We start from the raw sequence: 17,752 nt of genomic DNA, 5'->3' as shown, positions 1-17,752 counted from the left end.
ATGCTGACATCATCAGACATTCCAAAGAGGGATGTGCCTCTTTTAATGTGTTTTCCCAGTCTCCAAAAAGGCTACTCCTCTCAAAGGAAATTACACACACCCCTCACACAACAACAGCACTTGTAGGATTCAAGCCCCTACCTAACTATGTTATGATAGAGAGAAATACACATTAACACAGCATGCTATATGCTTTACTGGGTGTTTTTTGTTCACCTGATATATTTGTAGGATCCTGACATCATCAGACATTCCAAAGAGGGATGTGCCTCTTTTAATGTGTTTTCCCAGTCTCCAAAAGGGCTACTCCTCTCAAAGGAAATCACACATCCCTCACACAACAACAGCGCTTGTAGAATTCAAACCCCTACCTAACTATGTTATGATACTAAAGAAATACACATTAACACAGCATGCTATATGCTTTACTGGGTGGTTTCTGTTCACCTGATATATTTGTAGGATCCTGACATCATCAGACATTCCAAAGAGGGATGTGCCTCTTTTAATGTGTTTTCCCAGTCTCCAAAAAGGCTACTTCTCTCAAAGAAAGTTTCACACATATCTCCCCCCACCCACTATCAGCACTTGCAGGATTCAAACCCCTACCTAACTATGTTATGATACTAGAGAGATACACATTAACACAGCATGCTATATGCTTTACTGGGTGGCTTTTATTCTCCTGGTATATTTGTAGGATGTTGACATCATCAGACTGGACATGGGAATGTGTGTGCACTATCTTTTATGCAATCCCAGGAATGATCCATGTAGGTCGGCAGGTATCAACAGCGTGAACAGGACCCTGTGAGTTGCACCTTGTATGATCTATCTGTGGACACACTGACATCCCTTCATATGTCAGCACATATCTATGCACAGACTGTTGGTTTTGTGGATACGACATGTGTCTGTGATGTTGATGAAGAGCTATGCAAAGTCTATGTGGGACATGTGCAGCTTTGTTCAGTGACGTATGTCCTGGGTGGCTGCCTTGCAAATGGTGCAGCATGTTTGGGAACCATGATCTGCACATGAACATACCACAGTTGGTAGGGTTGTGTGTTTGTCAGCTTCCAATAGCTCTGTTTATGACTTCAGCCATGATGCACTCCATGGCCTTGCAGATCAGAATTTATAGGCTTACTGGACTATACTTACCATGGTGTGTTGTGCACCTACACTTGTAGGGAGTGCCATATGTTGCTGTAACATATTCGATGGTTCCAGACCCTGTGGAGTGGGTGAGGCTCAACAGACTGTTCAGGTGCAGGGTCTGTTTGTTCTGTAGTGCATGCATGACACATATTGGGAAACATTGTAATCCAATTGCTGCCATACGTTTGGCTTTGGGGGAAGCTGGTCAGCCATTCTACACGTGATATCTCCTGGTATGATGTCAGGGACTATAGTCAGTGGGAGGTGGTTATGTATATATGGGCCTGTCTGACAGGATGTCAGCATTGGCAGTAAGGTACAGTTGGCCCTGACTCAGGACATATATGAGTGTACATTACTATTTATGACATAGCTGAAGGACATGTCATGATTCTCAGTCTGGACTCCTTCTCAGCTACTCTTTACAAAACACCAACAAACCTGAGCACTAATCCTGCTTATACTCTTACACACTTAACACCCTACTGATCCTTTGTGATCAGGCTACAGAGTATGTCATCATAATATACTGGCATGTCCAGGGGTCGGTTTTGTGTGTACTCTCCAGTCCAGCTAGGGAATATTGTGGTTATGACACAATGTCACATCTGCCTCATGTACACAGACAACCCTCTCCTCCTCCCAACACACTCAGATATATGTGAGAGATGCAACAATATTGACATACAGGAGGTTGAGCTCTCTCGACCCATGACTGGCATGGTCTATCAGGTTGTGAAGGTGACCACACACACCACATATCAGTCTCACATACACCGATAGTGACAGCAATCAACCCACATTATCACACATACACATACTCAGAGGCTCTACATACATTCTGTCTAAGCAGCAGAGACCTCCAAAGCAGACACACAAACAACTGCTACCCCACTACAATACCCACATATCACATAGTTCACAATGTCAGTGTGCCACACAGTCACTGCCCTTCGGGCTAAGCAACACACCTGATACACTTGTAATGGGTGACACTTAATGTCAGACACACTGACATCCCACTCACCAGGACAAACAAGGGAATAGTCACTTTGAGCTGTCTCTCAGGTGCCAGGATCCGCCACATAACACATGCACTCAGGTCACTCCAAAGCAAGTCCAGGACTGGCTCCATCATTGTCCATGCTGGTGTGTACAACCTCAGACGTTCCTCCCTGGACCACATGACATGATACATAGAGGAACTCTCTGATCATGTAGCCCAGGCCAGTATGACCCTGACCTTGTCTAGCATCTTACACTCACCAGGTATGATGTCTCAGTATACCAACAAACTGATCATGTTTAACAGTTGGCTAACATATTGGTGTTATTCAAAGGGGATACAGTGTCTGTCAGCCTGGGGTGACATGCTCAACATGCCACGTAGCTTCCCTATGGACAGCTTGCACCTGTCACCCTTGGACTTTTGAATACTGGCTTAGGAACTTGCTGCCACCATACTGCCTTATTTAAGTGGGGCTCAAAAGACAGGCCCACCTCCATAGACATTACAGAGTACATGGCACTGAGGGTAATGCTGCTCAACCCCAGATGTATTACCCTCACATTGATTACACTCAGGAATCTCCTCAGTATGGAGAATAGCAATATCTGTGCACTAACAGACACATGGTTCAGGTTCCCACATGGACACCAGCACTACCAGGTTATATTTTGTACCATGCTTTCAGACCCTATAACTCGGAATGGCCAACACAAATAGGGGGAGTATCCATATACATCACAGATACACATACCTCCGGGTTGATAGCACTGCACAAAGCATCACAGACCATACATATGCACCTAACATTGTGCAAATCTGCCTTATGGTTTGTTGCCTGCTACAGACCACACTCACAAACTCAGCAACCACACTCGTCTTTCCGGGGAACACTGGACAATATGACGGTCTCCTCAAATACCATTATATTGGGTGACGTCAAATACACACACATTGACTGGGGATAGGACTCAGGCCCCAACACCCTTGCCCAACAGTTGCTACGATTTATAAACTCATATGCTATGGCACAACCGGTCACCACACCCACAAGAGGGGACAACATATTGGACATGATCATCACCAACATGGGGACTCTATGTTCCACACCTGCGATATACCCCTCATTGGTAAGGACAGAACATACTTTATCTCACTGGACATCCATATCCCATCCCCACACCCATCCTGGGTAATGTTGATGAACTTCCCAAAAGCAAACATCACACTTCTCCATACCACGGTGGTATCCCTCAGAGGCCCTGGGTCAGTGGTAAGTATGGCTCAGACTGCTGAATCCTTTACATACACAGTCTATGGACACCTAGTGGACTGCATGGATTGTGCTTTCCAAAATAACACCTGGACTCACTCCTCCAATGGCAGGGGACCTGTCTGGTGGACCCTGGCCTTTAATACGCTATACAACAAAAGGAGGAAGCTACTACATGATAGAGCACAATCCCAGACAGGGAAGGCATCTGTGATCTGTACTAGCAGACAGCTACAATCACTCGTGTATTTATGTCATGCCCGCTTCTAACGGACAATTGCACCAGACACATCGGGCACTCACAAGGCCTTCTTCAGTTAATTCAGGTACCTGGCTGGACACTCACTAATATGCTGTGTGTTACTGCATACTGACTGACCATACCCTGAACCCACAGACATTGCCAACATCCTGGCAAACAGGTTCAATGCAGATGTATCCCCCATCTCCCCTAAGGAGGTACTGTCCATCCCAACAGATTGTAACCTCCCTGACATCACAAATAAACATGTGAGTGCTGCCCTCCCCACAGCAGACAACACAGCATCAATGGGACCAGATAATGTCCTGGCCTGTGTTGTACACAGCCTTCATGACAGACGTAACCCTCACATTACGTGACTGTTCGATATCAGGGTTACTGCAGAATTTGTACCCACGGAATGGCGTACAGCGATAGTGGTCCCACTCCACTGAATACTGCCATAACAGACCACAGACAATATCGGCCTATAGGGCTAACTAGCCTGTTCTGCAAAGCTAAGGAGTGTATTGTAATGGGACTCATGCACATAGACATGGGAAACCTACAGACACTGGGTCCTACACATTACAGCATAGTTGTGGGCAGATCTTGCCTGTTGAACATGTTTGTATTCTTTAAACAGTTACTAGGTCCATCAGTGTTGGGACGGTTGTCCACACAGCCTGCCTGGTCCTTGCACAACCCTTCAACACAATACCCCACATGGCCATTATGCATAGGCTTACCGGCATCAATATCAACACATATCTCACACGATGGATTACTACCTGGATCAGGGATAGCACCCACATGCTCAGTGTTGCAGGTGCCATGTCTGACTATACACCAGTTACACATGGCATCCCACAAGGCTCAGTCCTGGGACCTCTCTTGTTCAGTATATATTTGTGTGATGTACAGGCTATCACAGGAGGGATATGGCTGCCCATGTTCACAGATGACTGCAAAATGGGTGCCATAATCAACTCTCCAGCTGGCATATGCATACTCATACAGGGTCTCAGAGAGATAGGATGACTGTTGCCTGAGCCATGGCCTATGGCTACATGCCATTAGTTGCATAGTCATCCCCTTTGAGAATGACAACATGCCCACACATTACCACATAGGTAGTAATCCATTACATACGGTAGTAGTTGTTATGGGTTTGGGGACACAACCTGTTCGTACTCTCACCTTTGACAATCACATTGCCAAAGTGGTTAGACAGTACTTCTACATAGCCCACCATATCCCACATGGTTTCACATGTCGATCACGTGTGGTCATTGTGCCCCTATACTCATCACAACCATGCTTGGTTACTATGCCACATTTGGGTTGTACCTTACCCGACACCTGCAGCAACAGTAATGGCCACAAATGTTACTCATCAAGCAGATGTAGGGACTCACATGGATGCCTGCACAGTTCAGATACAGTAACTCCAGCTCTACTCAGTCACTTACCACCTACACGGATGTGTTGTGTGCCTGTAGGTTAAGGCAATATCTGACCCAGAATTAATGGACATGCTCCACCTCAGGATATCCAACTCCCTTGGAGCTACACACTCCAGGGACATATACCTCAGCATAGATGTTGATAGGACATGCTGTGGGGGACAGATTATTATCCATAAGGGTCCACTCACTGCAGAGTGTAGTCCCAGTTTTGCATAAGCAGAGCCACCCACTGACCACCTACAGGTGACATCTTGACAAGTGGATGGGTGATCGTATGTGTACCCATGGGATATCTTCTGGGTCCCTGCTAGACAGAGGCACAATACACTAAATGTAAATGGGCTATCTTGTGTGACCTACTATTCACGGGCACAGTGTTCTGATTTGACTGGGTTGCAGCAGCCAAACACACTCTGGCTATGCTTTAACATGCCCTAGGGCAGAGAGCCTAGTATCAACCTCTGAACCTATGAAAATGTTCATGATGCACAATGTTTATTGCTGATACTGTTTGCAGGTTTTTATCATCTTTGCTTTCCCACTTTCTATGAACCGCTTAGGTATCTGCAGAACATATTTGATTATGACAGGATTCCACTATATTATATACGTGTTTGTTGTCATATAAGTGTGTGCACAGTTCAGATTGCTGGATAGTGAGAGGTTCCTGGGTTAACACATGCAACTGCCTGATATGTGTGGCCCACTGCTGTACTCCAACATGGCCTAAGTGTGTGAGCATGCCCAGTTCAGACTGTCAGTATTTTCTTGCCTGACATTTGTCTCATGTATTCAAGTGTGTGAGCATGCCCAGTGTGACCTTTCAGTATGTTGCTGTCTGCGGTACACTACATTTGTTGATGTATGTGTACATGTCCAATATTAACATTTCTACTGTGTGTGTTGAAAGTCAGGTTCTATTCTTACTGCAGGACTCAACTTTGTGTCATAACTCGACAGGGATTATGCTGTGCCTGCAGGGTTTCCATGGAATACTTTGCATAGACTTATCAACATTTCTTCAAACAGGTTAACCATTGCAATGCTGTTATGGTTTAGTGGTTCAGTACTATGACTATAGTGCACATTATCCTGGGTTTGAGGACCATCACCGCTTATATTTTCCTACTGAGCAGACCAGACTGCTTAAGGGCCAGTAGAGCAACTATGAGCATGTTGGCTTTTGTTCAGCTATGGCCTACTTAGACCCAGCTTGTCCAACATTGCTCAATATTAACCATCATTGCCGAACGTTGGCCAATATTACTCAACATTGACCACATTTGTACTAGTTGGTGTGTGCGATTTGGTTTACATATACTACATGGTGGTAAATGCTGTTTAGCACTGCTTTATATTGCTTATCACATGGCAATCATGCCTCAGGTGTTGATGCAGGGCTACCTATGTCAGATGCACATACTACACTCCCTATACATGTTTGACAGCAGGTAGTGTCTACGTAGGCATCCCTTTTACTATATGTGTGGGTCAGAGAGAGGTATCATTTCCAGAGTTCCTACTAAGCCAGTGTATATGCTATGCATTGCCTCTTTGCCAAGGCCAAAGCATACTGGGCACGCCTCCTTCTGCCTACTGGGGCAGGCTCAGGTTGTTCCTCCTCCGAGTCATGCTCTGCCTGTGATGGCCCTGGTAATGGTGGGGGGCTGTTTGGCCCAGGCCTATGCTGGTCCTGCTGCAGCTGTTTTCGCAGGATCATATTATGTAGCATAGCACATACCATGACAATTTGTGTACATGTAGTTGGTGAGTACTGCAAGGCTCCACCAGAAGTGTCCAGGCACCAGAACCGTGACTTGAGCAGCCCAATCACATGCTTGATTACATTTCATGTTTGTGAGTGTGCCTCATTATGGCATTCCTGTTCAGGTGTGTGCACGTTTCTGATGGGTGTCATCAGCCACGGCTCCAGTGCATAGCCAGCATCCCCCACTAGGTGTCCATGTGGGATGTCCCCATTGGCAAATGTCTGGTACAGCTGTGACAGATGCCAGATATGGGAGTCATGGTAGCTTCCTGGGCAGCCTAGTGCACACACATTCAGTATTATGCCCTGGGCATCACACATGACCTGGCAGTTGATGGAGGTAAAGCCCTTGCGGTTGAAGTAGACCCTACCCGCTCACTGGCTGGTGCTTTGATGCATATGTGCATGCAGTCTATTGCACCCACTACCTCAGGGTATACTGCTATTTGCTGGAAGAGACGCATATTGCTGGCTAATACCTCATGGGAATTGGGGAAGTATACATGATCATCGACATGTGCTGACATGGCATCCAGGAATTGGTGCAGTACCCTGGATGCTGATGCCTGTGATATTCCCATCATATCACCAGTTGGTCTCTGGAAGGTACCTGTTGCTAATATTCTTAGGCCAACACATACCTTAGTTTCCACTGGGATGGGTTCCCCTCTGTTGGTTCTGTTTGTGAGGCATGGCATGCACAGCTCAACAATTTGCTGCAAGAGGTCTCTGTCCACTCTATAGCGCTCCACTATCTCCAGCTCATGTAGCCCCTGGTAGGTTACCCTGGGCCTATACACTCTTCTCCGTCTCCTCACTGTGGGTTGTCCAGCAGCATTTACATCATCACCACCCTCAGCATGTTGCATATGTCGCCTTATAACAGCAATGGCAGCCCCTAACATTTTTTGCCTCAGTACAGCTTTTTCAGTTTTCACTGCTATTAGCTTACTGCAGTGTTGCAGTGTCTCTTGAGAGAAAAATAATGGACTGTTGTTTGCAGTGTTTTAAGTGCTGGGCTGGGCTAGTGTTCTGCCTGGGTAATTGCCTGATTCTGATTGTCTTCACCTGCTAGCTCTGCTAGTACTCCCTGGTAACTTCCCTACTATTTGGTGTTCCTCCTTTTTCCTTTCTGTTTCCTCAGGGGGGAGCACCACGCACACAAGCGCAAACACGTGCAAACACGCGCACACCGGCTCACACGCCTGCACACATGCTTACACAGACTAAAACCTGCTTATTCTTGTTAAAATGCACGCACACTGGTGCAAACCCACTTACAACTGTTTACACAGCCTTACATATGCTTAGTCAAGCTTACACGCGCGCACACATGCTTACACGCGCGCACACTGTCTTACTCGGGTTTACTGGTGCTCACACACGTGCATGCACACTCAGCAAGAAACGTTGGTGTTATCCATGGCATACACCTTCCATTTCTTGACTTTACCTGGCCTACCTGTTGACACACCTCTTTCAATAATATGTAGTTGTTGGCTGACACATGACACTTTGCTCCAATGAGCTTCACTCCTTTCATACATACCCCCCTCGTGATGTCACCTATCTTCTACTCTCTTACTCCCCTTATCCTACTCCTACACTCAACTGACTGTGCTCATTTCCTATGTAAACTTGTGATTCACTATCCTAACTCTCATTTCATAGGATTGCCTACTAATGCTTGGTTACATCTCTTAGACTGTGCTTCCCCCCTTAGCAACCTCTACTCAGTGGCCATGTTGTCTTCGGCCTGCCATTCACTTGCATTGTAAATTCATTTTAGCTATAAAATCCACATTTGTGGATCTTAATTATTAATTTTCTGTTTTTTAGGGCGCAGAGCATTTGTGCGGCGCTGCACTATGGTTAAACCCCGGAGATCGGGATGAAAAAAAAAGTTATTTTATTTCTATTTTGCGTCACTTCCCATTGCCAATGGCCATATGTTTGGCCATTGGCATGCTTCCTCCTGTAAAAGCATGCTTTTTTTATGGCTGTCACGGCTCCGTTTTGCTATTTGCAGAACCATACTCAGTTATCAACTGAGTACATTTCTGCAAATAACACTTCTCCTACTCGGACAGGTTCGGGTTTCCTGGATCGCAATTTGACCTCATTTGCATAGCTTTCACCTGCAATTGAGGTAATTTGCATATCCAAGCCCTATCCATGTAGGACTAGTTTAAGGAGCTATGTTACACGCCCCTACCAGCTCTTCCTGGATCGCTCGGCGGACATGTTGGCTGCATGGAGTCTTACTCTACTCTTAGACTCCGTGCAAGCCTTTGTGAATCCGGCCCATTATCTCAAACAGCTTAACAGCCAAAAAAAACAATCATTCATGCAGCCACATTCTCAGCTTAAAGGCATATAAAGTAGATAATATTTACTAGCATAAAATCTAATAAAAAATAAAAAAAAATTATAAAAACATTAACACAACTAGATAAAACATGAAATATATTCATAAGTATGTAAACAAAAAAACAATAAACGCCCTACAGACATTTATTCCTTAATACAGGCTTAATGGGGACATGATCATTCAACCCCATAGCTAGGTGTGCCCCCAACCTCAAGATCCACTCTAACTCGACCACCTCAGTACGAGTCACTATATCACCACCTCGCAGACCTGGGCTGGTCACGCATAATACCTGGAAGATAAAGTTGTGTTCAGGGCCAGTAGACAAAACATGTTTCACTAAGGCACTAAAATTATATTGCTTCTTCATGCAATACACATGGTCCCTAATTCTTTCTTTTAAACTCCTGTTCTTCTTGCCGACGTATAATTTATAACAGCATTGACAATGTGCTAATAAACCACATTCCTGGTGGAGCAATCAGCAGATGCCCTCAACTTCTACCAGTAGCCCATGACAAGGTGCCTAAAAAACCTAGACATCTATAAACTGACAAAAATTGCATTTATGACATTTAGATGTACCCATCAAAAATTGAGATCCAGACATAACATGTCTAGGAAAACATAACTGTTGCCTTAAATTACTGTGGTTCTTATATACATATCTAGGGCCATCTGCTAATATATCGGAACATCTGCTGTCAGTCTGCAGAATGTGCCAGTTCCTGTTAACTATATCTTTCACCATATTTACACCATGGAAAATTTCAAGACAATGGGAGGACAACAATACCTACAAGTTAATCTAATTAATTGCCTATATAGAGCAGAAAAATACAGACATGCTCTACTCTCACGCTCATTGGTTATTCTGGCATAAGCTTGATCACCTTCAGCTTGGGTATAACCCCTGATGGCAAACTCTTTTTTCAAATCTGACAAACTTCCTTCAAAGTCAGAAGTTGTACATGACAACCTTGAGACACTGAAGGCTTGACCTCTCACAATGTTCCCAAATATATGTTGTGGGTGCAAACTCCACCTGTGGAGATATGATGGTTTATAACAGTCCTTCCTATGCATCCTGGTCAGCATTTTGCCATTCACCAGCTGGATGTTCACATCTAAAAAGTCAACAGTGACTTGGGAACAAGTGAGGGTAAATTTCAAAAAAATATTACTATTATTTAAAGAATGAAAAAAAATGTCAAGGTCTTGCTTGTTGCCTTTCCAACCTGTCACGGGCTACTTGTGGAGGTTGAGGGCATCTGCTGATTGCTCCACCAGGAATGTGGTTTATTTAGCACATTGTCAGTGCTGTTATAAATTATATGTTGGCAAGATGAACAGGAACTTAAAAGAAAAAATTAGGGACAATGTGTATTGCATGAAGAAGCAATATGATTTTAGTGCCTTAGCGAAACGTGTTTTGTCTACTGGCACTGAACACATCTTTGTCTTTCAGGTATTATGTGTGATCAGCCCAGGTCTGTGAGGTGGTGATATAGTGACTCATACTGAGGTGGTCAAGTTAGAGTGGATCTTAAGGTTGGGGGCACACCTAGCTTTGAGGTTGAATGATCATGTCCCCATTAAACCTGTATTAAGGAATAAATGGCTGTAGGTTGTTTGTTGTCATTTGTTTACATAATTATGAATATCTTACATGTTTTATCTAGTTGTGCTAATGATTTTATTATTATTTTTTATTTTTTATTAGATTTTAAGCTAGTAAATATTATCTACCTTATATGCCTTTAAGCTGAGAATGTGGCTGCATGAATGTTTGTTTTATTGGATGGTAAGCTGTTTGAGATGATGTCATTTGCATATATGTTATTCTGTCACCATTCATGTTTGTCTGAAGAAGCAGTATGGTATTACCGTGAAAGTGCTAAATTTCCTTCTCTGTAATAAAGATTTTTGGTACGATTACTTGCTGGTTCATCAAGTTTTTGGATTTAGCTGCATATTGAACTGTCTTCTGCCTGCTTTGGGGAATTTTACAGTTTAATTAAAAAAATAAACTGTTTTTAATGCCAATGGCCTTATATTTGGCCATTGGCATGTGCATTAAACATAATACATTCTTTTACACAAGCTGTCATGCCTCCGTTTTGTCAGATGCAGAAATGTATTTGGTTACTAGCCAAATACATTTCTGCACTGATACCGTTCTAGCATGGAGACCTGGCAGCTTGCTGGATCACAAAATCACCTCATTTGCATGGTTTTCACCAGCAAATGAGGTGATTTGCATATTTTCTGGTTTTCCATGCTAGAACAGTGTAGGGCCGCTCGTGCAGGTGAAAACAGCACTTTCCTGGATCACTCGGTGGCCATTTTCCATGCAGGAACTCCTACACAGTTGCTGCATTGAAAATCAGCCTTTATGAATCCCGGGGTTAGTCTACACTTAGTGAAGGCATTATTGAATCCTGGGGAACGTTTTATTATTGCAAATCATGCCATTTCAGCCATTGAAACAAAAAAAGGACCAATCCTATACTAAATCATACAGCTGCACAAGCTTCTTTTTTTTTTGGAGGGGGCTTTTTTCCTACTCTCTGCATCATTCTGCAGCTCTTTAACCTGTACCTCACGCTCACATCCATCACCTGGTCTACCAGCCAACTTCTAACCCATTGGGCTTCCTTTGATTGAACTGCAGATAGTGTGGTTAGTAAGGGCATCCTGGTTGTTTGAGTTTCTGAATTAACTGGGGGGGGGGGGCATTTTTGACCTACCCTGTTACTCTTCACTGCCTGTCCCTAACCTCCACCAGGGATCATCATAGGAGATACACACAAAACTATACTCCCACCAAGGATGGAAATTCCCATACCACCCTGACACCCCACCAGACACCTGAACCACTAGTTAAACCTGGGTTGACAGGTTGTAGTCAAAGCTTTATTGCACTAGACCACCAGACAGGACTATACAGCTGAGTAAGTTAATGATCTACACCAATTGAGAAGCATTGCAATATTGAAGTTTAAGGCAATTGTTGAATCCCTAACTTCTAAGTATTAGAAATGAATTAAAAAACAACAATAAATTAAGAAAGACAAGATACATCTCAAAAATAAATGAGCTGCTAAATGTCACTGCTTAATGAACTTCTACAGGATTTATTTATACATTTCAAGGAAAAAATAAACACAACAAAAAATACAATTTTACAACATTTTTGCAAGGGGGGGGCAAGCCCCCATGCACCCCCCATGTGAGGGGTGACCCCCCTGCAAATTATATAGATAGCAACTCCAAGACTCAACTACAGTGGGGGAAAAGGGTTAATGTCCCCATCCTCACTGTACTGCGATTTCTATTCACAATCAGTACACATAAAATGTTTTCTCTTGCATATTATATTACACTGAAGAAGATGGGCAGGATTCACGAAGCCTCCGTGTAAGAGTTATAACTCATACACGGAGGCTGCAGTTAAACGGAGTGATGTCAGCATGCTCTGCATATTCATGAGAGCATGCTGAATCACACCTAAGGCTAACACGGTCCGTGTAAGACAGTAGGAAGCATGTCCGTAGGCCGAGCCCTGTAAGCGGACACGCCCCCAGAAGAGTAAAAGTGCCCAAAGTAAACACCCACGACAGAGTCCATGGAAATGTGAATAAACACAACACAACACATGCCCCCACAGACTACGAACATAAAATGTACAAATGAACATCTCATAATTTTTTTTTTAATTGTAAAGATGTTTAACCGTGAGTGCGCTCGTTTGAGCGGGCGTGCCCGTAGCGCAGCCACAGTTAGCAGTAAGTGGGAAAGCATATAAGAACTAAATATACCAAGTAAGCCAAGAAGCAATAGCGTAGCAGTAGAGATGTTGGCTGAAGAGCAGGCATTCATGGTTCGAGCCCCCACAACACCAATTTTTATTTTTAGCAAAATAAGCACGAAACAAGTCCCTGACAAATATGTACACATAAAATCACATTTTATGTAAAATGTAATGAAATAGCCCATTTATATTGAAGAAATGTGAGGTAACAAAACAATAAAAAATGCCAGATGTGCCCATAGCTGAGCTACAGTTTAACAGGGTGAGTGCATCTGCCCGTAGGTGAGCAGTGGTTTAACTGGTGCAAAATGAGTGCCCGTAGCTGAGCAGTGGTTTAACATGCTGAATTTATGTGCCCCTAGCTGAGCTGAGCGTAATATGTGTGCTGATAGCCAAATGAGGCTTAAACCAGCGTACCCCGTTTGTGCGGATCTGCACACCGTGCAAACAAGCTAACCGACGGGCAACGTTGAGCAAGCCGTATCAAAACTGCCTTTACACAGACACACCCCTCAGCTTGTCTAGACAGTCATAAAAAATAAAAAGTAGTGGCCAAGTTCGAACCCAGGATACTATACACCATAGTCAAGGTACTGAACCACTAAGCCATGACAGCATTACCTATCAATGCAATAATAGCAAATATATAAGAATGAATACAAACTGGAGCATGACAATGCAGGTTTAGTGAAGTTGATACAATTTCAAAATGGCCAATCACAGATATGTGCGGGTAAAATGGACTATATAAGCCCCATAGGTGGGAATACACAGCATAAACGATTGTAGAACTGACTTGCAGCCAGAATGACAGGAGTAGGTGAGGGTAGTTGCTTCCGAGCATAGAGGTGGGGCATTGAGGAGTCTAGGTACATGGTCTGGCTCCTAGTCCACAATCATGAGGCCCAACTCATGAAGGGCCAGGTCCTGTGGAGAGCATATAGGGCTGAGGCGTGGGACCGGTTGGCTCATGACCTCACCAGTGCCACAGGGATTCCAAGGACTGGTGAGCAGGTCCGTCACCACCATGCGGACCTGAAGAGACACAAGCAGGACCAATTGAACCTTTGGATCCAGGAGGCCCGGCAAATGCCCAACGCCCCACTACTGAGTAAGTTACATTTAATTATGTATGTAAGAAATTAAACTAGCTGATATTATGGAGATGTGTATTCCAATATTACTTCATTTATATTACAGCTGCAGGTGTCCGTTCTGCGAACCGCAGAGCCTATGGCGATAGGCTGGTGCGGTTGCACCACCAGGCAGGTCAGTAATCCACTACCAGTAACTGTAAAGAAATATAAAAGTATGACAGTTAGCAAACGAGTGCAGTGTAGTCACTAAGTAATAAAATGTGCAAGTAACAGTGTAAAAGTGTTTGCAAGTATTGCTTGATTACAAAAGTGTATTGCAGTCTGTAATCCAAACAGAAAAATGAAAATGTCTGACATAAATTCTGAAATAAAGATGCCCCACCTGTAAGAAAATAGTACACAACCTGCAGCAGGCTGAAAAGTACAGCTGCAGAAGATGATGAAATCACATGTGTGAAATATATCCCTGTTGAAATACATAAACATGACAGAAGTGAGACTGCTGGAAAGGATTGTAATAACTACAGGTAAAACATGTCAATAAAGCCTAGAAGTAAGTACCATCCTGAATAGTAAAATGAAAACAAGTGAGAGAGTGTGAGAAAGTGTCATGAATCCAGCAATACAGTAGTAATAACCCCTGAATAAAGTATACTGCAGTCAGTACAGAATGAAATGCATGTGAGAATCAAAACCAAACAGCGAAATCTGTTCAAAATGTTGCTGCATCTGGAATGTGTATCCCAAAATCTGGATATGTTGCTCTCAGTCTGCAATATGCAGATAGTATGATTGTCTGATATACCAAACATCCACACTTGTCTATAGCTATATAAAGCAAATGTAGCAGGATGATGTAGCTGAACAAAGCTAGATATGAATGTGTATGAAGAACAATAAAATGTATATTGATGTTGCAGTAACAGTCCTATCACCAAGTTGAAGTAGTTATCATATTGGAAACTGTAGTTAGAACAGTAGTGTGTATATATGTGCAGCTATTAGAAATGTACAGCATATGTATTGGTATTCGAAGGTGTTAATATTATTTTCTTCACCGCACCCTATAACCACATATAACCCATTCCACGTGAAAATGGTATGTGCAATCACAATTAACACCCCTGGACATTTGTCCTGTTGGGTCATATATATTTGCATGCCCGTTGATGCATCTGCCCTGTTCATACATCCAAACCTGATGGCCTGTTGCCATCAATCAACCCTGCATGTTGTTGGACTGTGTATTGCTGTTCAAATTATGCATGTGTTATGCTCGCTGTTCAATGGTGTGAATATCTGGGTGTTTGGTTAATGGGAATGCTAATGCATGCTGTTACAACTAATTGTGAATGGTATTATATGTCACTAACCCAAACTGCATTGACATAATGCAAAACATAGGACAACAGGGAAGGCGGGTTCCAGCGGACCCACCTCTCCCACCTCAGCTGGCGAGTGCACCTGGCACTAGTGCCCAGTCTGGACCCTCCTCCAGTGGCCCTGTGCCACCTGCGGATGGAAGCGCTGCAGGGGATGGGGCTCATCCCCCCTCTGCAAGCGTGGCTGGAGGAGAACCACCACTCACCCTCCATAGCGTCCAGACTGTGGTGCGTAGGGAGATCCGGGACTCTGTTCTCGAGCCCCTATGCCAGCTTGAGGCACAGGTGGCACAACTTACAGGCATGCCTGCTGCCCGGCCTACACAGCACCCAGCACAGCCCCGTCCTGGGCAGTGAAGGAACAGTGGCAACTGCCTATGGGTGGGGATATCAGTTCCACTGTTGCCATCTGTGGGCTCATGGGCTCTGGATATCCAAACCTCCATCCCCGTCAATTGTGTAACCCCCCCCACACGTGTCATACACCGCCCCTGTATGCGTCTTGTTTGTCTTGTCTGTTTACCTACCCAACCTACCTCCCCAGCTATACTGACTTCCTTCACCTGACATACCACTCTCACCTTAAAAAAAAAAAAAAGGGCACTCTGTACCCACAAAAATTATGCCCCATACATAGCTGCCCATTCCGCACACATGTCTGCTGGACATGGAAACTATCAATTACAATTGGCTGTACAACAAGTATTATTGTTGTCCTGACACCTCTCTCAGGGGTGGAAGGTTTCAAATGTCACACCAAATTACATACATATGCACAGCTGTAGCTGATGAAGAAATGGGCAGCTATGGGCCTTACCTACATCCCTCCTGCAAATCCCAAGCTTGTTTCCCTACTGTCTTACCCTCTTTGTGACCCCTTTTTCACCACTTTCCTGTCTCCCCATTTTCATTTCTTTCAAAGAAAATAGCGTGGGTGTGCGCCAGAGTAAGCACTGTTAAGCGGTTGTAAGTGGGTGTGCGCGTGTGTGCACAGAGCTAACCACCAGTGCGCATGCGTGAGCTCTGCGCAAACCAGCACTAACCCGGTTACAACTGCTTAAAAGTGCCTTAGTCACTCTGATTGACAGGTCCTGTAGTCAGTTCAAAAGCAAAATAAAATCCCACTGTCAGTCCCGAACCCAGGACCTTGGAAACAGTAGTCTGTATGACCTACCACTAAGCCATGACTTTTATACAAGAATATTGTGCTAAAATAAATATAACATGTAATAGTAGGGATGAATGTAAAGGGAATATAGGATGTGTAGTACACAAAGCATGTCATTTAGAATTACTGTCAAAACTACTGGATTCCCATAATAGTAGTGTGTGAACAGAAACAGCCATGCTAGTTGGTAGCTTGTAGGTAATAATGTCAGTTAATGTACATATATAAATGTATGTATATTTACATATATATATATATATATATATATATATAAATATATATCTATATATAGTTGTAGGTGTCATTGTGCATACACACTTACTACAGGGAACAGGAGAGAGGAATGGAGAAATGTGAATCTGCAACACAGCCTGAATCATGAGAGAGATACTAACCTTTGCACTCACAGAACAGTGTCCACAGCATACCAGCATGGTCCCCACCCTTACAATCTGAAAGGGCAATGCCTATCTCACATACCCTTTTATAACACTGTCCTGAAATCACAGTGAGAACTGCAATCAGTACACAACTGGCTGCATGCAATTAGCAAATGCTAGCTTACAATTGGTGCAGAGGCCATCACATGGACCTATGCAGATACCTACAAAAGCATCCTGTACTAACACTCCACACATGCAATACGTTCATTGCACTGTCTGGAAGCAGACAAAGGGAGAGAGACAGACAGAGACAGAGAGAAAAAAAAAAAACACACGCTACACACTGTGACTCTAAGCTGTCAGCAGTGACAGTAGCAGCAGGAAGCAGAAGCAGTGGTAACGCAACCAGCTGCGACAAACACAGGTAATGCAAAGTAGCAGGTTAATAGTCTGCATACTGTGAACCCTCCAAATGTGTCATAGGTCTGTATCTATAGGTATGTCCAAGTGATATGTTGTGTGTACGTAGTTCCACCAAAAGGGGATGACTATACATTACATGTCAATCAGTGTTAGGCCATGATCCTGGCAGCAATGGCTGTAGTGACTGTTTTGAAAG

This window comes from Protopterus annectens, chromosome 4.part0, assembly GCF_019279795.1.
Source record: "Protopterus annectens isolate FY-2018-M chromosome 4.part0, PAN1.0, whole genome shotgun sequence".
Taxonomy (NCBI): Eukaryota; Metazoa; Chordata; order Ceratodontiformes; family Protopteridae; genus Protopterus; species Protopterus annectens.
This window is presented reverse-complemented; position numbering follows the sequence as displayed.